General features: G+C 36.7%; 1 protein-coding gene and 1 long non-coding RNA gene across 15 annotated transcripts in view; one reads left to right on the top strand and one right to left on the bottom strand.

Annotated features, from left to right (window-relative positions):
* The window catches only part of LOC148126439 (uncharacterized), a 41,788-nt gene extending 19,598 nt beyond the window's left edge, over positions 1 to 22,190 (bottom strand). The window contains exon 1 of the long non-coding RNA XR_015743283.1: positions 22,147 to 22,190. This is a non-coding gene — a long non-coding RNA (uncharacterized LOC148126439). The remainder of the gene's footprint in view (positions 1 to 22,146) is intronic.
* OXR1 (oxidation resistance 1) overlaps positions 21,532 to 23,832 on the top strand; it is a 221,115-nt gene continuing 218,814 nt past the window's right edge. For 4 of the 14 annotated variants that reach the window (XM_087931628.1, XM_087931625.1, XM_087931626.1 and 1 more), the window contains exon 1: positions 21,647 to 21,906. The gene's annotated coding sequence lies outside the window, so the exon portion shown is untranslated. Of the gene's footprint in view, positions 21,907 to 22,037; positions 22,422 to 23,832 lie in introns of those variants that run through there. The other 10 variants (XM_087931620.1, XM_087931615.1, XM_087931621.1 and 7 more) reach the window with 4 other exon arrangements.

Consider the following 23,832-nt stretch of genomic DNA (forward strand, 5'->3'; position numbering starts at 1 on the left):
TTGACTATGTATCAGAATGGTCAATCAAATGGCAACTTCAAATCTCAACAAATAAATGCTCTGTCCTACATATTGGCAAAAAAAAATCAGAAAATAAAATACAGGCTGAATAGTCAAGACCTTGTTGATGAATCAAACTCTGTCAAGGATCTTGGAGTACTCATCTCTAATGATCTAAGTGCTAGAGCCCACTGTAACTACATAGCCAAAAATGCTTTAAGAGTTGTTAACCCAATCTTATGTAGCTTTTTCTCTGGTAATATTACACTAATAACCAGAGCATACAAAACATTTGCTAGACCAATACTTGAATACAGTTTATCAATCTGGAACCCACATTACGTATCTGATATTAACACAGTTGAGAAAGTCCAGAAATATTTCACAAGAAGAGTTCTCCACTCCTCTACTCATTAGAATACCTTATGCCACGAGACTCAAAATTCTAGACCTAGAACTACGCCGCCTTCGGTCCAATCTAAGTATAGTATATAAAATCATACATTGCAATGTCCTACTTGTCAATGAGTACTTCAGCTTCAACCATAACAACAGAAGATCAAACAATAGATACAAACTCAAGGTTAATCGCACCAAAGTTGATTGCAGGAAATATGACTTCAGCAACAGAGTGGTCAATGTCTGGAATACTCTACCTGACCCTGTGGTTTTTTCCCCAAAAACTTTAACCTTAGACTGTCTACTATTGATCTTACCCCTTTCCTAAGAGGTCTGTAGGGAGCGTGTATAAGCGCACCAATCTTACCTACCGTCCCTGTCCTATTGTTTCTTTTATTTTTTTATTTTTGTTATATGTATCCATGTATTCTTAACTATGTTTTTACTTATACCTATTATCTTGTAAGCAATTGACAAAATAAATAAATAAAAAATAAAACAAACTGCTTTTGGCAAGAGTGCAAACATAAGCCCTGACAACAAAGCTCTTTCTGGATATGTCAAGAAAGCTGGTTCGAATTTATTATTAAGATCATTAAATGAGATCAGAGAATGCTACTCAAAGAAGGAATGGTTGCAACACCAGCCAGAGTTTATCCAATTACATTTTAATTTGTTTTTAATTTTAATTCATTTTGATTTAAATAGTGTGACTGTTATTCTCGGGTGAGGCTAGGAATCAAATACAATCATTACATGATAACATCCCTTAATCTCCCCTCATATATCACACACTTGAAAGGTGTCTTCCATCCAGATGACAGGGATCATTCTCCCTTCATTGCAAGAGTAACTTTTGAAACTTTGGGAAATTGTCACAAGAACAAAAATGTTATGATTATCAAAGGTCATTTCCAAAAAAAAAGAGGATCAAATCTGGTTGATGTGGCTGCTTCACAATATTTTAAAATAACTCTTGGTTTTCTAGTTTGAACAATCCTTATATATTCCTAACATAAGAATTCCTAGCCCAATCTGATTTATTTATTTTATTTATTAGAATTTGTCAAACAAAAATGAGAACAAGAATAAGAGAATAAAAATACAATGACAGGGATGTTAATGGACTTATGCGTGCCCCCTCTACTGATGACTTAAGTATGAAGTAAGGTCCACAGAAGTCAATTTGTGACTGAAACTGTGAAAATTTGTGACTGAAACTCTGATATTTAAAAGTGCAGGTTTAAAGAATTGAGCTGCTAGGGAGGATACACCCGGTACTGCATAGTAGCCTCTTAAAACCCATGGCTGGATCGACCCTGAGGCTGCTAGTCCATGAGCCCCCAGACCCTGTGGTCATAGGGGGCCAAACTCATTATGAGGTGCAGTGAATCCTTGATTCAAGGTAGCACAGGAGACAACTCCAATACTTAATCAAATGGAAGGGCTACCCCTTATCTTGGGTAAAGAGTAGGAACATCCAGGCTGATCACCTTATAGCAAAATTCCATGCAGAAAATCTAAACAAGCCTAGGGAAGGGGTTGCACCCCTATATTCTATACCTGTACTCAAATTGTTTTTGCTTTACGCAGGTCACCTTCAATCCAGGTTCCAGTGCCTGCTCAGCCATGGAGCTTGTAAGAAGAATGTGGATGTTAATTATTTCAACCCATCCTATCTCACAAACCTTATTATATTGAATAATAAAGAAGAACTTTATTTTGGGCTCTCAGAGACTGGGTGGAAGATAATTGTAATGATGACAATGACTTGAAGTAAAGATAATGTTCATGGGGATCATAGTACTCCTGCAAATTCCTTTACCTTCTGCTTTACCTCAAGTATTTCTTTAGCATTTATTGAAAGACTTTTCCTGATCCATGGCTTGCTTTTATTATTGTCAGTAAATCCTCCTCTATCAGATTCGTGCTATTTGTCAGCAGTAGCCTAAGAGAAATCAGAAAATATATTTTATATTTATTTTTCAATACTTCTGAATCTTAGTGCACTAAATATGGCTGTGGATGTGTAGAAATAACTTCAAATTTGTAAAGATGGGCTATTCGGTGAGTATAATGTGTTTCTATAGTATCTTTCAGAAGGCATCTTGAATACTCTGTCTCTCCTCTTCTCTCCTCTTCTCTCCTCTCCCTTTCTCCCTCTATTTTTAGTATTTAGTATTTATTTGATTTGTCAATTGCTTACAAGGTACAGGTATAAGAATAAATATAGTTTTGAATACATGAGATAGATACTTATAAGAAAAATAAAAAACAATAGGACAGGGATGGTAGGTATGATTGGTGCGCTTATGCACGCCCCCTACAGGCCTCTTAGGAAGGGGATGAGGTCAATAGTAGACAGTCTAAGGTTAAAGTTTTTGGGGTTTGGGGAAGAAACCACAGAGTCAGGTAGAGTATTACAAACATTGACCACTCTGTTGCTGAAGTCGTATTTTCTGCAGTCAGGTTTGGTGCGGTTAACCTTGAGTTTGTATCTATTGTATGCCAATTTCAAAAGCCGATACAAAAATTTATGCCACCAAATAAAGACCGAATGCACCAATTATCACATTAAACAAGAGGAAAACCTTCTAAGCACCAATTCCACCAATGCTTTTTACAATTTTGTAAACAACAAACTAAAAGATTCAAGGTCCATCCCACCCCTGATAGGACCTAATGGTAAAGACTGCAACAACGACACCATTAAAGCCAACATCTTTAACACATTTTTTGGCTCAGTATTTGTAAACAGCAATGGATCATGCCCAGCATTTCCTAGCCGAACCACAGATAACTACAGTGATCTAATACATATCGATTTTACAGAAGACAATGTTGAAAAAGCACTACGCAATCTAAAACCATCTCTATCTATTGGACCGGATGGAATATGTGCCTATTTCTTAAAAAAGTTATCCACTGCCATAGCCAAACCTCTAAGCATAATCTTTGAAAAATCTTTCAGGACCAGTTCCTTGCCTAACCTATGGTCACAAGCCACAGTCATCCCCATCTTCAAAAAGGGAGACCCTTGCCTAGTTGAAAATTACAGACCAATCTCCTTATGCTGCGTCACCTGTAAAGTCATGGAATCAATTATTAACCAATCCATCATCCTCCACTTAGAGACAAACAACCTACTCTCCAATAAACAATTTGGTTTCAGAAAAAAACTATCCTGTAATCTGCAACTCTTACACTGCAAAAACATATGGGCTACACAACTTGATCAGGGCAAAACAATAGATGCAATCTACATAGACTTCTGTAAAGCCTTTGATTCAGTGGTACATGACAAACTACTACTAAAAATAAAATCTTATGGCATCTCTGGACAACTGCATAACTGGATAGAAGCATTCCTGTCAAACAGACAACAAATGGTCAAAATTGGGAGCGTCCTATCAAATTCTGTACCTGTCAATAGTGGTGTCCCCCAAGGCAGTGTTCTAGGACCAACTCTCTTCATACTCTACATAAATGACCTCTGTGATCATATTAAGAGCAACTGCGTTCTTTTCGCTGATGATGTAAAGCTGTTCAATACCACAGACAATACTGCCATCCTTCAAAAAGATCTTGACTGTGTATCAGAATGGTCAAACAAATGGCAACTTCAAATCTCAACAAATAAATGCTCTGTCTTACATATTGGCAAAAAAAATCCGAAAATAAAATACAAGCTGAATAGTCAAGATCTTGTTGATGATCCAAGCTCTGTAAAGGACCTTGGAATACTCACCTCTAATGATCTAAGTGCTAGTGCCCACTGCAACTACATAGCCAAAAAGGCATTAAGAGTTGTTAACCTAATCTTATGTAGCTTTTTCTCTGGTAATATCACACTACTAACTAGAGCATACAAAACATTTGCTAGACCAATACTCGAATACAGCTCATCAGTCTGGAACCCACATTACGTATCTGATATTAGCCCAATTGAGAAAGTCCAGAAATATTTCACAAGAAGAGTTCTCCACTCCTCTACTCGTTGTAGAATACCTTATGCCACCAGACTTGAAATTCTAGAACTAGAAAACCTTGAATTACACTGTCTTTGGTCTGATTTAAGCATGGTATATAAAATCATACATTGCAATGTCCTACCTGTCAATGAATACTTCAGCTTCAACCATAACAGCACAAGAGCACACAACAGATACAAACTCAAGGTTAACCGCACCAAGCTTGATTGCAGGAAATACGACTTTAGCAACAGAGTGGTCAATGTCTGGAATACTCTACCCGACTCTGTAGTTTCTTCCCCAAACCCCCAAAACTTTAACCTTAGACTGTCTACTATTGACCTCACCCCTTTCCTAAGAGGTCTGTAGGGGGCGTGCATCAGCACACCAACGTGCCTACCGTCCCTGTCCTATTGTTTCTTTTATTTTTCTTTTATTTTTCTTATATGTACTCATTTCATGTATTCATAATTATGTATACACTTTTACTTATCTCGTAAACAATTGACAAATAAATAAAATAAATAAATAAATAAAATAAGTATGCTCTTGTGTTGTTATGATTGAAACTGAAGTACTCTTTTGTAGATAGGACATTGCAATGTATGATTTTATATACTATATTTAGATCGGACTGGACGCGGCGTAGTTCTAGGTTTTCTAGGTTTAGAATTTCAAGTCTGCAATGAGTAGAGGAGTGGAGAACTCTTCTTGTGAAATATTTCTGGACTTTTTCAATTGTGTTAATATCAGATACATAATGTGGGTTCCAGACTGATGAGCTGCTATCAAAGCTGTCTAGGTCTATCAAATGTTTTGTATGGTCTAGTTAGTAGTGTGATATTACCAGAGAAGAAGCTATGTAGGATTAGGTTAACAACTCTTAATGCCTTTTTGGCTATATAGTTACAGTGGGCTCTAGCACTTAGATCATTTGAGATGAGTACTCCAAGGTCCTTGACAAAATTTGGATCCTCAACAAGGTTTTGACTATTTAGCTTCTATTTTATTTTCTGATTTTTTCTGCCAATATGTAAGACAGAGCATTTATTTGTTGAGATTTGAAGTTGCCATTTGATTGACCATTCTGATACACAGTCAAGATCTTTTTGAAGGGTGGCAGTATTGTCTGTGGTGTTGAATAGCTTTACATCATCAGCAAAGAGAACGCAGTTGCTCTTGATATGATCACAGAGGTCATTTATTTAGAGTATGAAGAGAGTTGGTCCTAAAACACTGCCTTGGGGGACAGCACTGTTGACAGGTACAGAATTTGATAGGATGCTCCCAATTTTGACCATTTGTTGTCGGTTTGACAGGAATGCTTCTATCCAGTTATGTAGATGTCCAGAGATCCCATAAGATTTTAGTTTTAGGAGTAGTTTGTCGTGTACCATTGAATCAAAGGCAGAAGTCTATGTAGATTGTCTTACAGAAGTCTATGTAGATTGCGTCTATTACTTTGCCCTGATTGAGTTGTGTAGTCCATATGTTTTTGCAGTGTAAGAATTGCAGATTACATGATAGTTTTTTTCCTGAAACCAAATTGTTTATTGGAGAGTAGGTTGTTTGTCTCTAAGTGGAGGATAATGGATTGGTTAATAATTGATTCCACGACTTTACAGGTAACGCAGGATAAGGAGATTGGTCTGTAATTTTCAATTAGGCTGGGGTCTCCCTTTTTGAAGATGGGGATGACCATGGCTTGTGACCATAGCTTTGGTAAGAAGCTGGTCCTGAAAGATTTTTCAAATATTATGCTTAGAGGTTCGGCTATGGCAGTGGATAGCTTTTTAAAGAAGTAAGCACATATTTTTTCTGGGCCAATAGGTAGGGATGGTTTTAGATTGTGCAATGCTTTTTCAACAATGTCTTATGTTAAATCGATATGTATTAGATCATTGTTATTGTCTATGGTTCGACTAGGAAGTACTGGGCTTGATCCATTGCTGTTTACAAATACTGAGCCAAAGAATGTGTTAAAAAGGTTTGCTTTGATGGTGTCATCATTGCAACCTTTACCGTTAGGTCTTTCAGGGGTGGGATGGACCTTGAGTCTTTTAGTTTGTTGTTTACAAAATTTTAGAAAGCACGGGTAGAATTTGTGCATAGAAGGTTTTTCTCTTGTTTAATTTTTTGTTTAATTTTTCTTGTTTAATTTTCCTCTTGTTGAATCTGTCTCTCTCCTTTCCTCTCCCTCTGTCCCTCTCTCCATCCCATCTCACCCCTCTCAAATCTATATAGGAAACTCAATACATTTAGGGACACTGCAAGCAGTTGAAATTATTCAGAGGTACTGACAAATTTCATTTACATAAAACATGTGAATAAAAGCTGCATACTGATAGAATCTCAAAAGAAAAAAAATACATATATGTATCCAAGAGCCATAACCCATAAAACTGAAGCAGGAATAAAGATCTTGTTCTAATACAAAAGATTGCTTGGAAATGAATCTTAAGAGTTGTTAATTATTTCTTTAAAAAGAAAAGGTGATACGCTGAAAACAAATCAGATTCAAATAAGAGCATACATAGTTTAAAAAGAACTAACACTAACAGGCCTTCTTAGGAAAGACCATGGCTGACTGGGTCCTAAGTTCTTCAGTGGCTGTGTTCACATATAATGCTGAGACAGGATATTTTTAGTGATAGTTTATGGAGCTCACTTTAGTAGCCTGTCTCACAATTAAGGAAATTAGCAAAAGGAATTAGCACAACGTGTGATCCATGTTACTGATAATGAGTTTATTTCTGGATAGGATTTCAGAGGATTAGGGAAATCAAAAGATCATGAGGCTACTTATCGCTGTCCTAGATAGTCCAGGAAAAAGACATCTGAAAGAATACAAGCTTTGTGCATTCCTATTCTCAAAGATGAAATGGGCAGTGCGTGGGATGGGGGAAATTCCTGTTGAATGAAAATCCACTTGAGAACCAATTAGATCTGGCAAGAGATTGTTTTTTCATTGGAATGCCAATTCAAAATGTTTCCTCAACATTAAATTATTGCGGTTTGTAACTAGGTGATTTGATCAAAGAGGATACCCTTTACAAATTAAGGTGAAATTCTGCATCCTTTGATTGGTAGAAAATTTTGTCTTTTCCAAGACAGTTGGATCACACTTTTTAGAATATCATTCCTTAATAAGTGGAATAATATCACTTTCCCCATTTCTTAATATAACTCTTTTTGTAATCGCCTCCGTATTCTGTATAACCACAATACCTGTTAAGCAGCCAAATTCCAAAGTACATGCGTGTCCAAACTTTTCACTTGACTGGACTATATTGAATGAAGAGGAATTGTCTTGAGCCACATATAAAATATATAGTATAGACAGTGCATTATAAACAGCAAACTTCCTGTTAAAAGTTTATGACGTTGTGAGACTGCCTTACTAGCAGTCTAGGACTGTATGAGGCTTACAAGCTACAGTTGAATATGCCCGTTTCAGTATATATATTAACCTTATATTAACATCTGTAAGATTTAAATATTTTCTGATGTCTACAAATATATATTAATCACAATCCCCAATAGATACTAAATAATCACTTGATCATGAGTGTTAGTGTGCCCTCAAATGTCTTACACCTCCAGCATAAAAAAAACCCCAAACCCATTTACCATTTCAAATACATTCTTGGGGAAGTATTTTTAGAGACTCCAATGTACCCTATATACATGTTTCTTGATGAATCAACTTTAAATTCAAACGGGTAGATATTTTAAATATGGACAAAAGAACTGGAATTTCTGACAAAGCCACAGCAAGGATTTCAGGAGAAATATTCATTTTCCAGTCTTCCATTTTTTCAGTATAAATCCATGGCAGGTTTCCTCATTGCCTTCAGGCAAGCTAGAACAGTTTTCTTGGGTAGAGAGAATATTTCTATTGCAAAGATTGACTTTGGATCCAAGCCATGGCTGGCACGTTAACCAAGGAAATATTGGGAGCACTAATAAGATCAAATAGAAGATAAAGAAAAGAAGTAAAAAATTCACTAGAGTTTATGAAATGCTGTAGGATATAGGATCTGGCACAGTACACCCAAATGAAGATATAATTACAGATTAAACATATACTTATAAAGAGTATAATTAAATAAAAGAGAGATGAAATTTCCATAACTATTTGTGACTCAGATAGAACAATATTAATTAAGCTCAGCTTTCTCCTCTGATATCTCTTATCTGGGTGTCCAAATTCATTTTATGTGTTACAAAATAACTTCATAAACATTTCTAGTCTCTACTAGAGTTCATACTGATATTTTTGCTTATGAATTGAGGAATAATAATAATAACAGAATAAATAAAGGATTATTTTTAAAAAACATCAGTTGTACAACAGTTAAAAGGGGAATAACCAATTTAATCATTGAAAGTCAGTTGTTTTTTCCCTTTCCTTTTTAAAGGCTGCTGTCAAATTACAAGCACTTTTGTTTTTGTAAATGTAAGCAAAGCAGCTTGTCTTACTAGAGTCTCAAGTAAATCTTGGCATTAGGAAGTGGATTTTCCATCAGTGCTTTCATCAAAATGGAATAAAGGAAATGAGTTCCTGTTTAAGAAGTCAGCTCTGTGATCAAACACCCAACATCAACCTGATATCCATGGGATTGTTTTCTTTTCTGCTCCCTCATCACTTTTCCTTGGCATACTTGCTATTTTTGAATAACTGGAATTTCTTTTAGACAACAGATCCATGCTTCTTTGTGGGATAAGCCGATTCAGAGAGATTATTTTAGATTATTTCAGTGCCGCTCTCTATCGTTTCAGTATTACATCATCTATTATTGATAGTCTGAAGTATGTGCTGAAAAAGCTCTGGACAAACTCTTTGGATTGATCTAGCTGCTCTAGTTTCCTAGGTTTGTCTGTTTTAAAGGACTATGGGAAACCATGATACCTAGTGCATGAATGTAGATTTTGTAAATATTTAAACTAAATGGGGACTCATAAATATTGGATAATGTCCCTGTTTACAGACAGCAGCAGACAGTAAAGATTTGGGGATTCTGATAGCAACTACACATAGTTAATAAATTTTAAGTCAAATCTGATGTTTGATGCAGTAGATCTAACTCAAGGCCTGGGAGCTGGATCTGGCCCATGGGATGCTTAGATGTGGCCCGCAGGATTGTGCAGGAAACAGGGAAGGACTGGCCCGCAGTGTCTCTGCCAGTGAAAATGGAGCACGGGAGGGCTGCTTGTGGCCCTCCCAAGTTCCAGTTTTGCTAGCAGAGGATTTCAAGAGGCCATCACGGCTGAAAACAGAGCTTGGGAGCCTGTTTTTGCTGGCAGGATGCTCGGGCCATCACAGGCACCCCTGAAATGAGTGACATCAAGCTGGCCACACCAACCCTGGCCATGCCCACCCCAGCCCCTCATGGTCAAACACAACTCTGATTCAGCCCTCAGTGAAATTGAGTTTGATACTGCTGCAGTAGACAAAATGAACTACTCACCTTGGGAGTGGTTCATGAGAATGTAGATCAAGGCATCTGTGGTCTCAGAATTCAAAGTTAATGAGCATCACGGTTTATTTTTATGCTATATAAAATAGGTAGTTTAAGAAGAAAGCTATACAAGAATGAGTGGATGACCTTCGTGGAATCAAAATGCAGGACCCAAAGCAAACCATTAAGGCTCACTGCAGTATTAATTAAACAGTGTGTGCTCGTGCGACTCCTTCCACAGAAAATTGAGAGAGCTGTCCCCCAACAAAAGAGATGCACTCATTTATTCATCTCAAAAGGGTAAGAGAGACTGATACATAAGCAACTGATGATGTAAACATACATATTCATAGATAAAGGGACCTCAGTCTCTTGTTGCACCTGTTTTTCTTCAGAAATCAAAAGGAGAAAAATAAAGCAAGAGTAACCTTGTTGGGGAGATGGGAGCATAGTAATTTAATAAGTAATAATAATAAAGCAATAAAACAATCCTCTTAATTTATGGAATATGCTTTCCTCCCTGTTTTATTGGAATGCCAGATGCCAAAGGAAAAACATTTTTCCATTGGAAACCAATGGGATTGATCTAATAAAAAAAACCAGGTTGTGGCTTTATATGTCTCTCTCTATATATATCACCTTGATTTAGTCAATTCCACTCCTCTAAGAAGTGGGTTTTTTTTTTTTTTTTTGGACATCTTGGGAAATTCAGGAAAGGGAAAAGCTGCCTTAGGAAACCATCAGAGAAGAGAAGCAGGAGCCCCAGTAGCTTAAGAAAGAAACTTAGGAAGGATTTACCCTAATGGATCATGCAAATAAAAGTAGTAGTGATGATAGGTTTATACTTGCAGACTTGCAGCTGTATATTAATGTGGTTTCCTGTCTGAATTTGAGCTGGAAGGTACCTTAGAGATCTTCTAGGCCAGCCCCCGTCTCAAGCAGGAGATCCTATACTATTTCAGACAAGTGGCTGTCCAGTCTCTTCTTAAAAACCTCCTATGACGAAGCACCAACAATGTCTGAAGGCAAGTTGTTCCCCTGGTTAATTGTCCTCACTGTTTGGAAGTTTCTCCTCAATTCCAAGTTGCTTCTCTCCTTGATTAGTTTGCATTCATTGCTTCTTGTCCTGCCCTCTGGTGCTTTGGAAAATAAATTGACCTCCTCCTCTTTGTGGCAGCCTCTCAAATACTGGAATTCTGCTATCATGTCCCTGCTAGTCTTTCTTTTCTCTTTACAAAAGCTTGACCCTTCCCTGCCTCCCCAAATCCACAACAACCTGATGATATTGGAGAATGTGGAATAAATACTGTAGCCCAAATGTAGAAAAATAAATAAAGATATGCTAATTTTAAATCAATATAGAAGCCTATTCATGGCATTTTCTGGTTTTTGGGATTACTTTTATTGCAAGATTTTATCTGCAACTGCTTTTATTTTCCTTGTGACAACAAGTAAGTCTTTACATATATACATGTCACACCATTCCTTTTTAGGGATTACCAGTTTTATGCAATGTGGCGGAGACAGTAAGAATAAATCAAAGAAATTAAAATATGACATGAAGAATAAGGAAAATCAATGTATCTCTACCTGGTTTATACCAGCACCATGCAATATATCCACCACTTCATATATTTTCAGGTCCTCTTTAAGCTTATCCTCTTTCTCTATTTGAAGACATCATCTCATTATCTATCTCATTTCAACTTCCCATATTCTTCCTCCTGTCATCTTCCTAGTAGCTTACAACAATCAGATCCAGTCTCTAGGTGACAGGGTTGATTGTGCAGGAAATCCTATCTATTTCCTTAAGATTAACAAACAGGATAACTTTGCAAAGCAAGACTTGTCCAACCAAAGTTCAACTGTAAGTAAATGAAAGCAGAGTTCTACAGCTATCCTACAAATTTAAATAGCAAATTTATCATAGAGCCCCAACAGCCAAGCATCCTTTCATTAAAAAAAAATATGCTGCTTAAATAAACAGGGCTGAAAAATGGCAACCTGCAGATGCAATAAGTATGGAGATGTATTGCCTTTTGCTGGTCCTGCTGTAACTAAATGTGGATTACCATCCACCCATCCATCCAGATTCTTCTGTAAACTTTCCTTCCTCCTGTTTATTAACTCATGTCAATTTATTTTTCTTACAGTGCATAATATTGAGAGCCAGTTTGGTCTAATGATTAAGGCACCAGCTAGAAAGCAGGAGATTCTGAGTTCAAGTCTCACCTTAGCCGTGAAAGCCACCGGGAGACTTTGGGCCAGTCACTCTCTCTTTCAGCCTAACTCCCCTCACAGTGTTGTTGTTCTAGGGAAAATAGGAGGAAGATGTGTGTTGGATATGTTTACTGCCTTGAGTTTTTGTAAAAATAATAAAGGCAGGATACACATAAATAAATAAATAAATATTTATTCCTGTACTTTGGTTGCCAAAAGTTGAACTTCCATATATTGACCTCTGCCACCATTTAAGCAGAGTTGTAAGATTATATTATAGCCAATCTCCATATAAGTATTTTTAGTCTTCCCATGGATTTGGTTTCCTGGTATGCTCAAGGTTGACTCAGCCTTCCATCCTCCCAACCTTCAGTAATTGAGGACCCAGATTTTGTGGGGCAATATGCTGACTCTGTAAACTGATTAGAGAAGGCTGCAAAGCATTGTGAAGCTGTATATAAATCTAAGTGCTATTGCTACATGATAGGACTAATACCAAATTTCTCCAAACATTTAGCATCACAGTCTATAGAAACTGTACTTTAGGTACTTTATCACTATTATTACTATTTTTACTTATATCTCACTTTTTGTCCAGTCATTCAGCCTTAGTTTAATGCATTTAAATGCTGAGGAACATTCAGAATATCTTTTCTATCATGTCATTTATAACCCGCCAATGGGAATCTTGTCATGGAAAACAGGAACTCTTATTTATGTTGTTATTTATTGGATGAGTGGATGCAGCAGGTAGATAATGATAAAGTCAGACATACCTGTAACTTCATTCATTGTAGTAGGATTCAATTGTATACTTTGCAGTTAGTTACTTTAAATGTGTCATCTTGAAATTTGTACTGCACATATAAATCACTGGCATTATCTTTGTAAAAATCTAATCAGAACTGTGCTTGAGAAAAATGAAGACAGTATTATGCCTTACAGAGATCACTAGCAGTGAATCCTCATTTATTTGGGATAGAAAAGTAAGTTTAAAGCCTTCCACTGTGTATGTATGAAAGGATGGATGTTCAGCTTTGTGATACATTAATCCAGAAAACCCTTTTTATATTCATCAAAATAATATCTGTCCAGAGAACACAGAAGGGTTATTTGAACAGCTATTTCTTAGTAGATAATTAACTAAATCTCTGTGCCCTTTGAAGGGGCAAATATACCCGTTTCTGAATTGGGTACAGTTGCCATATGGAATTTAGTAAATGATTGTCAGAATTCATAGAATTTAGATAGGTAAAGGGTCTTACTGTATCAGATCAAGGATCCATTTAGTCCATTATTCTGTTTGCAATGATCACTTAACTATATAATTATGGAAATTCCATAAATAGAGTAATAGCCATTGCTCAGAAACGGGAATGTTCATTTAATGTTTGTTAAACAACAGTTCTGTACTTATTGCCACTGCAAAACTGCACAGATATAAGAATGTATCTACAAGAAATAGTAATCAAGGCTTTTAACCCTGAAAGTTTGAAGGTATGGACTTCAGCTCCCAGAATTCCACAGTCATTACATTGGCTAAAGAATTCTAGGAGTTGAAGTCCACATATATTCAAGTTTGTTTATTTGATTTATTTATTACATTTATTTAACAAATCCATCCATCTCACCACAGAGTGACTCTGGGCAGCTTACAATGTTGCCATGTTAATGAAACATTGGTTTAAATTAGCACCACAGAGATGGTGTTTCTTTGGTAGATGAAAACTTTCTTTAATGTATATGTAGACATTTATTATAAGAAGTAAACTTTAGTGCAATCATAATGCTAACGATTTTGGCAAAAATATTTAGAAGCGCATCTGACTCTCAAATGAATTTAATCTTGACCTAATGCAGCAGGAGTGGGCAATTATTTCTGATCCAAGGTAATATGTGACCTTTAAAAGACAGGCCATGACTAAAACAAAAAATTGTTTTAAAATAAATTACTTCTGCATTACTAGTTATACCTGAATCTTCCTTAAAACATATATGTATATGGATGGATTCAGTTGGCATTTATTTTTGTACATAATTCCTAAAAAAATAATAGTTTATATTCATGTTACAGTATATATACTCTGAAAAAAGTATACAATAGATATATTTCATATATTTTTGATATTGTCATAATATTAATTTGTGAAAAATATATATATATATAATATATATATATATATATATATATATATATATATATATATATATATATATATTACATTATATTTTCATATTATTATATTATTAACATTATGAGTATTGATCAAAGGTGTGACACCAAACATTGCTCTCTATTTTGGTTATTTTCAGGAATAATAAACTATTTATGAACTACTGGGGATATTATAATAAAGAAATTCCATGCAACCAATTATCATTTTATTGAAATAATAATATGGATTATTTAACTTTGAAGAAAAATCTGACATCGATTTGCATTATTTATCATTAAATTAATGGGCATGACTGTGCTCTGATAATGAATTGCTAAAGTCAGGCTCTAAAATATATTTAAAATGTTAGAAATGAAAATGATGTCCTTTACAATAATGAGTAGGAAAATCTAACACATTACAAAAGTTATGAGTTTTTTGTATTAGTTTGTCCTTGGAATTTCAGAAGAGGGCATTCAACAATCATAATTTTTTCCACTTTTGAGCTGCAATAATAATGGAGAATGATAAGCTTTGAAGCCTTTTTGATTCACTTCAATTCCAGCATTATTTAAGGAATAGGATCTGGGAAGCTGTGAGTTAAGAACAGATAAAAATATTTTTTTTATGCCTCTAAAAAACTTATTTTAGCTATACTTGCTAAATACTGATAGTGAAATTAAGAAATTTATATAGCTTATATCTGTTATTAAACTGAAGCAAGATTATTACTGTATTAGTCTTCATTGTTGCATTTTTTTAGTATCTCCAAACTGATACTTCTATGACAATAATGCTGAAAGTTTTCTTCTATTAGAATTCTATTTTAACATAGTAATCTAACACATTACATTATACAGCGTTGGTAATCATCTTACATTTTCTTTTTAGCATTTTGACAAAATATAATTTAAAAATTAGAGTTAGCCTTTCTTTTTCCTACATAATTCCAGTTAGAACTACGTTCAGCTGAGATATGGATTGAGGTTATTTATCATAATAAACCACGGCTGCCTATTTTGTGAAATCACAAATCATGGTTTTACCAATATCAACTTATATTGCATGTAAAGCCAAATCAAAATACCACATTATGGTAATCATAATATGTTTCAATTTGGTTTATGCTTCAAGTAAACACATAAGCTTGTTTTTAGCTTAGGGATATACAAACCCAATCAATGGCGATTCAATAAAACATAGTTAGATACTGAAGTTCAAATACTTTGGCCAGCAAATGAGAACAGTCATTGGAAAAGACCCTGATATTGGGAATGATTGAAGGTAAAAGGCGAAGGGGACGGCAGAGAATGAGATGGTTAGATGATGTCATTGATGCAATGAACATGAATTTGGACAAACTGGGAAGGCAGTGGCAGATGGGGGTGGCTTGCATGCTATGATGCATGGGGCCGCGAAGAGTCAGCCATGACAGCAATTGAACAACAACAACAAAAAAAAACTCATAAACAAGCCATATTTAGGAGACAAACAAACCTCGTCCGTGTGTTGTGTGTGAGGGCTTAATTTGCTATAATTTCAGTCTGGAAGTAGTGATATAACTGTCAAATACATATTACCCATTTACACATTGTACTCAGAACCATATTAATATATTTTCTGTATTCCGACAGGACTTTGCATTGCCCCCATTAGCTTAAGGGAAGTGGATTCCCTGGTTTTGTATGTCTTGCTACCAAGCACCACTGCTTAGTGGGCAGCTCAGGAAACATCTAATCTTGGCAGAAGGACTCGGGAGAGAGTTTTGTGATTTGTCAAGATTTGCTTTCAATTTGTGAAAGGGTTCAAAGACTGTCTGAATGATAACAGGCTGCTGGGGCTTGTAGGGAGTGGGAAAGTAGGAGATGTTTTTCCCCCTTACTAGATCTCCATAATCTTGTGATCAGAAATATAGTATATAGATAAAAGTCAGCTCTCTTTCACCTCTCTTGCTCTGTGCCAACTCTAGAAACTGTTACAAGGGCTGGGAAGTGGCCAGGAAAAGTAGGGTGAGATAGCTTACTTATCTAGAATGTTTTAGTGCTCTGTAAACATTAAGGAACACATTCTTTAATAAGAATAAAGGCAGAATTCTACTAGCTGTGCTTTAAATGAGACTGAGTGAGCCCTGCTTTAGTATATTTTAGGCTGTGAGAACCAAACAATTTACTCTTTGATGTGATTCCTTGCTATTGCTATTCCAGTAACAATAATGCTGTAGCAGGTTGCACAATTTGCATAACTTTATTTTTAAAAAGATAAAAAAACAACATACAGTAAGAAAAAAAATCAAGGGAAAGCTGAAAGTGGAAGAAAAAAAGTAAAAACAATGGAAAAGAAAAAAAGATACAAAGAAGTACCTTCTGGTTTTCTAGTTACATATACCAATAGCACATCATTTTATAAACAATTTCTTTAAGATTACAATATAAGTTTCAGACCTTTATTTTCCATTGTTCTATCTGTATATTATAACCAAACATTTTAGCCCACTTTATCACATATTCCTTCACTTGTCCTTCTGTTTCAAATTTCAATAAAAGCTGATATATTTTATCAATTACATGTTTATCCTTAGTGCACAATTCTATTTCAAACAGACATTTATTTTCCAAAAATTAAAATGTGTTTGTTCTTATTATTTCTCATCTATAAAATGCTACTTTTGCTGCAAAATCAAAAAAATATTTTCGGGCACAACCTGGATTTCTATCTATTTCATATTCTCAACATAGCACATCTAACACAATAGTTTTTCAAATAATACCACAAATATCCATAATTTCGGATCATGTTGTTTTAACTTCTAGAATAAATATTTTTACCAGATAAAAGAACTGAATTTTTTCTTAACAACTCCAAGAAGTAGAAAGAAAGTGCCCTAGCGCAAGAGTATCACAGCGGCAAACAGAAAATAAGAGGAAAATACAAGGTAAACAAAATTGGAGTATAAAAAGTTACAACGAAATTAGAGACTAAATTTTGAATAAGATAAATTGGCATGAGGCATTAGATAAAATGCTGGACTTGCCTGGAATTGGTTATTATTAAGAAAATTAATCATGGAAATAGTTGGAAATTAATGTTTAACATGATTAACAGAGAAAAGAACTTTGAAAAGTAGAAAGTGATACAGAGCACCATCAAATACTTTTTTTCCTACAAATCTTATGGAAATTTACTGGACTCTTTATGAAACAAAAGATAAATAAAATAATAAGAACCCCGGATTTTTTTTTTTTTTTTAAAAAAGAGGGAGAAACTCTACTAAGAGGATATACAAATACAACTTCCTGGGACTGTTGGGTGTTGATTGTGAAAGAGACAGAAGGATTAACAAGAGAAACAAAGATAAAAGGAGACTTTTGGCAAGGAATGCAATAAAAGACTTTGAATATTAATAACTTAACTGATTATAAAAAATAGAAGAAATAAGCAAAGACTTTAAGTTGGAATTGCAAACTGTAAGACGAATGCTGAAAGAAAGAAGGGAATTATTGGAAATATTGGAAAAGAAAATAATGGCGATGGCAGAAGAACAAAGAAATTCCAGTGAGGCGGAGTTAAAAGAAGAAGGAAGAGGCTCAGATAGACATGGAGAACAAGAAACACTGCCAAAAGACTCTAAAGGAATTAAAACTATGACATTGATGACAGAGTCAATAAACAAAAGAGAAGACGCTCCCAGGATTAAATAAAATAAGAAAAAAATATACAAAAAATTATACAAGAAGAAACTTCAAAAAAGAGAACAGGAAACGGAGTTGGGGGAGAAGATGGACAAAATGTTAGAAGGAAAGAAGGAAGATCAGGGAAATTTAGAAAAAGGGAAAGTTGGCAAAAATTAAAAGAAATAATAAAGAGATAAGGGTGAGGGGTTCTATAAGGGGGATACCACATGAAATATATATTGGTATTTAGTTTAAAACTTGTGAAATACCTTAGGAATGTATAATTACATATATATATGTATCAATATGAACTGTATATAAAACGTGTTGTTATGAACCCTTTTCTTTCTTAGAGGATTAAAATAAGGGAATGGAAATGAATTAAAAATATGATTATTAATGATTATAAGTAAAGTGAAGATAAAATGAGAGATATTAAGAAGTTATTTTAGTGATTTACTGGAGGGGATATATACAGTTGACTATATATACAGTTGATTATTTAATGGATATTAGAATTGTACAACGATAATATTTTATTATGATTAAAGTAGGGGAATGGAAAATACCATGTGGATCCTAATTATATTGGTTTTATTATATTTTTACTCTTTTTAGATTGTTTATTATATATCAGCTGAGAGAAAATTAAGGACAATAATGATGTGTAATGTAAAATAAAATAGGTGGTAAGCTGAAAACGGAAATAATAGGGGATAAAGAATTGAAAACTTATGTATGGATGAAATGATATTGAATTAATGAATTGAAATATGAACTGCAAATTTATTTAAAGATGAGTGAAATGGATAATAATATGAGTTAAAATTATATAAGATTAATGGAAATGAAAATATGACTATGTACAAGTGTTATAATCTGGAAACATGTTGCCCACATGGAAAGATGTATAAAATTTAAAAAATAAAAAACTTTTTACACAAAAATAGAGGTGGTATTGCTGGTTCTCTGAACTATTCAGAATTTCTGCTACTGGTTCTCCAGAACTGATCAGAACCTGCTGAATACCACCTCTGATTTGCACACAATGTAATCACTTCCTGTTTTACTCATCTGTCCATGCTTCCAAATGCAGATAATTTATTCTTTTATTTTTAGGGGTGTTAAAAATAATTATTTCAAAACAGAACAATGCATAAATAAATAAAATCAAATTGTTAAGCACTGCAATTAAACCAGTACAAAATTGGCTACAAATAAAATTCACAAAATTAAGCATTCCTCTTATTTATGACTGCTAAAGACAGCAATAAAGTGCATGCTGTATTTTCTCTAGAATATAGAGAGCAAAGGGAGACATATAGAAATGATTATTCCAAGAAGAGTTTCACAAACAAGGGTCAATCAGTGACACTGCTATGCTTTAACTAAATATACAAATTTTGCCTCCAAGAAAAAAAAATCTATAGATTTTAGTGCTTATGAAACATACTGGAACCTACATTCATCCAGGAAATTGTAAAATATTAAAATACAACTATATTTTAGTTATGACTGACCATATCATTAAAATCACTTGATCCACCAGACTGAATCAAGAATGAATGATCTTCACTATTTATGAGACAACACAGGAAGATTAGACAATTTTCTTCTGGATAGGAATAAACACTTTATTTATTTATATTGGTGTTTAAGGGGAAGTATGATGGCTATAAACTTGGAAGGAACAGGTCAAGTGTTTTTGCTGAAAACGAATTAATCCATTAATCCTGGCACAGGTCTAACATTTTATTTTAGGTTCTTATTCATAAATATATGATGGGAAAACCAAGAATTATTATTATCATTGAATTTTGATAGCATAAACTTGGATTGATCTATGAGAACAGATTATGCAATTGGGAGACCATAGGCTGTCCATCTCTACCAAAGTTCAATTGAGCTAATTTTTCCTTAGTTTCCTCAATTTTCTCGTGTTCTAATGGTTAGAACATAGAATCTTAACCCATGCCCTAAAACTTCTCGAATTATAACTCATGAAGTCATATAGCTGATAGAGGAACTGATAGCAGGTGGACTAAGGCAGTCATAGAATGGATTTCACTTGATAAAAGTATCCACAGAAGAGACCTCAAATAAAGTGGATCAATGATATCACCATTTGATGGGCTTAATTGGCAAAAGAAAGCTCAAGTCCATATTGGTTGGAAACATGTAGAAGAGGCCTTCATCTTGCAGTGGATAGATAATAGCTGGAATGATGGTAACTAAAGCATTGTTTCTAGAAGGTCAGCCAAGGGAGAACATCCATCATGCAGTGCATAATTGAACCTTTATATGTATTGTTATGGTTGATGCTGTGCTGAAATCTGCCTAGCACTTTGGGGGGACAAATTTTTCCCTTACATAGTTGCTTCATATTTTTTTTAACCTTATGCCCGCAATTTCTTTGATATTTTTCTTGGTGGTGGGTTTTTTATTATTTCTTTTTTATATATATATAAATTTTATTGAATTTACAATTAAAAAATAACATAACAACATTACATATGCAACAGAGAGAGAAAAAGAAGAAAGAAAGAAGGGAAAGAGAGAGGAAAAAAAAAACCGCTCGGTCTTGCGACCGAAAAAGGAGAAAAAGAAGTATAAAAGAAAGAAAAAAAAACAAAGAGACGGAAGAAAAAAGAAAATACATTAAAACCAGACAGATATCCTTTTTGACAGTCTGCAAGATCCAATTCTCCTACCTTACTTTAAATATACACATCTTATCACTATTTATGCTTAAATTACCCATTATTCATTGAACAGTTTATCTCTGATATAACCAATTATACCACGCATTCCAATTATTATCAAATGCTGAAGACTCTTTATTTTTAAGAGCTATGGTTAAATTGTCCATTTCTGCGCAGTCACATATTTTCTGAATGACCAATTGATCTGTAGGTAAACAGGATGATTTCCAGCACTGGGCAAATGCTAATCTGGCCGGGGTTTTTTATTATTTCTAAAGGGATGGATGGGGTGCCATTTTCTGTTGCATAACTTTCTAGCAAATGAAGTCTGCCTGAATTTACACCTTTCCCTTCTGCCTGACACAATTTTTGCCATAATGTCTTTCTTTGGAATTCAATTGAACCATGGACAGCTAGAGAGAAAGACCATTAATTAATCATTTGGCATCTGCAAGGGGCCCAGCAACATCATATGCCAATTATCATGATGCAAATTAAATAAATCATAAAATTTGCATATTACCCACTATATAACACTAATACAATGGCATCATGACTCCTGTAGGCTCATTGTGACTTCTACAGGACACCCAGGATTAATGAAATGTTGGGCTGCTAACTCAATGCCAAATAAATAAAAATGTTAGGTGTGAAACCAAATAAGACACTTACCTACACGTATTTTCTGCAAGGCATTTGTTACCAGAGGTTTTCTTTGCCATTTTGTGTACAATAAAGGGGTCAGTATATTTGCATACAAATGCTTCATATAATGCAACCATGGGGTTTTCTTTCCTTAATGACCATCCCTTACCACCAATCTAAATGTGCTCATACAGTGTTTATAGTTTATAGTGGAGAGAGCATCTTGCTCTTCTGCTACATTGGTCCATGCCAGGCTTGAACCTGAAATCAGGAGCGAGCGAGAGCCTCCTCAGCTCGGCTCCTGTCTCTTTAACTTCCGGCAATTCCCCCCTCCCTCCCCTTTCCTTCCTCCGCGTCTATTTTTAGCTCGCCTCTTGATGGTAGCATCCATTTCTTTCCTTCTTGTCCCCCCTTTTCCCTCCCTCCACTTCAATGGTACTTTCTACACTGGGGAAGGTCAGCCGACTGAGCATGCCCGAACGTTGCTCGGCGGCTCCAAGGGGCCGGGATGCGCGCTCGCTTAATCCCATTCAACTGGGAGAGGGCCGTGGCGCACGCGCTCGCTCGCTCTGACTGGCTGCTGTGGGGCTGAGCCGAGCTGAGGAAGCAGTCAAGCGGACGAACGCGCCCCCCCCGCCACCTCCTCGCTCATCACCGCCGCCGGCGCCTCCTCGGCACAAGTAAGTTTTTGCTCGGCTTTCTTATTGCCTCCCCTCCGGCTTCCTCGCAGTCCCTGGAGTCGCAGGGGCGGGGCGGGGAAGGGGGTGTCCGTAGGCTGTTAACCCCCCCCCCCGCTCTCCCCCCAAAGCTCCAGGCGTTTCAGCGGAAGCTGGAAAGGCGGCAAGCGGGGAGCTGTCCGCTCCACGGGGCTAGAGACAAAAGCCAGGGATCCGTCGCGCGCGCCGCTCCGGTTTCCTAACCCGGGATAGTTTCCTCAGCTTGGAGGGTCTTCTCGGAGGAGGCTCGCTGGCTGCCGTATCGCCATATTCTGGGCTTTTAAAGCTCGCCTCTTGATGGTAGCCTCCATTTCCCTCCCTCCGCTATAGGCTGGAGGGCTTACTAATATTTCGTTGACAGCGCGGGGCTCCGGCTCTCCGTGCGTCCGGCGTGCCGAATTACTTCTAACCTAAATTTTCGGATCTCCGGCCACTTTGCTGATTTTTCTGTTCATCTGAGCGCAAGGGAAGAAGCGAAGGTCGGTTGGGGTGGGGTGAGGTGAGGAAACGGGGACATAGGATAGGTTTTGGTGGCGGGGGGTTGTTTGTTTGTTTTTGCGGGGCTGACAGAAAAGGTTAAATAACCGGCCGGGGCCGGGCAGAGAAGGGAGGTGGAACGGCTGAGGCTTTGCGCTTCCAAAAGCGCTGGGCAAATTCCCCCGCGAGAGTGTCCGGCGTGGAAAGGGGGTCGGTTCTGAAGGGAAAGAAGGCTCCCCCCCCCGCACCCCGTCCCCCGCTCCATCCAACGGCAGTTGCGAGTTGGCTTTCCCGACTTCTCGCCGGCGGCTCGGCGACGGAGGACGGCGCTCGGAGTTTACGCCAGGGACCCGGGCTGAAGCGGATTAACGGGGCCGGCCGCTTGCGCAAGCCGCAGTACCCGAAGCCCTATAAAAGCCTCCGACTCCTGACCCATTTTTGAAAAACAAACAAACAAAAACAAACCAGAAAAAACACCAACCCCCCCCCCCCCCCCCCAATTTCGTTCGCTCGGAAGGTGGGGGTGGAGGGGACGTTGGCTTCCTTCCCTGCATGAAATGCACCAGCTGAGATCCAGGGCCGGATGGAGTAGTAAGGAGTGTAAGACCTTTGACTTAGGACAGCTATGTCCTAAGTAAGGGTTAAGGTTGGGAGTCCGGCTGGGATAGCACAGCTTCTGTGCCAGAAGGGAGGGGAGAGGAGAGGAGAGAGAGCTTTAGATTGGGATCGATTGGGTCACTGGTTCTCTACCTTGCCAACCCCTGCCGGTTGTCGGGCTGGCGACCAGCTGGTGTTGTCTGGAAAGCCTTGTGGCACTAGAGTTCCAGCCGGATATCTTCCTCTCCCACAGCGCATCCATGCTTTGCATCCTTGGGGAAATATCAGCTGGTCACCAGCCGGACAAGTGGGGTTGAGACTCCTTTCCCCACCATTCTACGTTCAACCTTCAAGATCCAGTCCTCTCAGGAAGAAAGGAAACTGTGCCTTAGATACCTGCAGCATAAATTTGTGGTGTCTTCAGCCTGGTTTCTCTTGGTTCTTTCTGCAGGTGCCAGAATAATGCTGTTTTTGCCAAAGCTCGGTGCCCTCTTGGACAATTGGTCCCTCTCATAGTGCAGGCTCTGGAGATATGCATAGCTGGTGCGAAAACAGTGTTGACAGTGTTATGGTGCCAGAGCTGTCATAACTGAAGACTTTCACAGTGTTAATGCACCCAGGCTTTAAAAGTAGTAAACTCCAGGAGTCAACCATGATGTTGCCTATGCCAGCTTAGGTTAAACAGTACTTTGCATTCAAATTAAATGACACAATTATACACAGAGGAAGGGGAGAAAGCAGAATGAGTTACTGATAGAAATGGAATTCAGACTTGATTTATTCAAGATTGGGGACTGAAAAGCATCTTATAAGTTG

Source organism: Pseudonaja textilis, chromosome 3, assembly GCF_049901715.1.
Source record: "Pseudonaja textilis isolate UNSWEBS1 chromosome 3, rPseTex1.2, whole genome shotgun sequence".
NCBI lineage: Eukaryota > Metazoa > Chordata > Lepidosauria > Squamata > Elapidae > Pseudonaja > Pseudonaja textilis.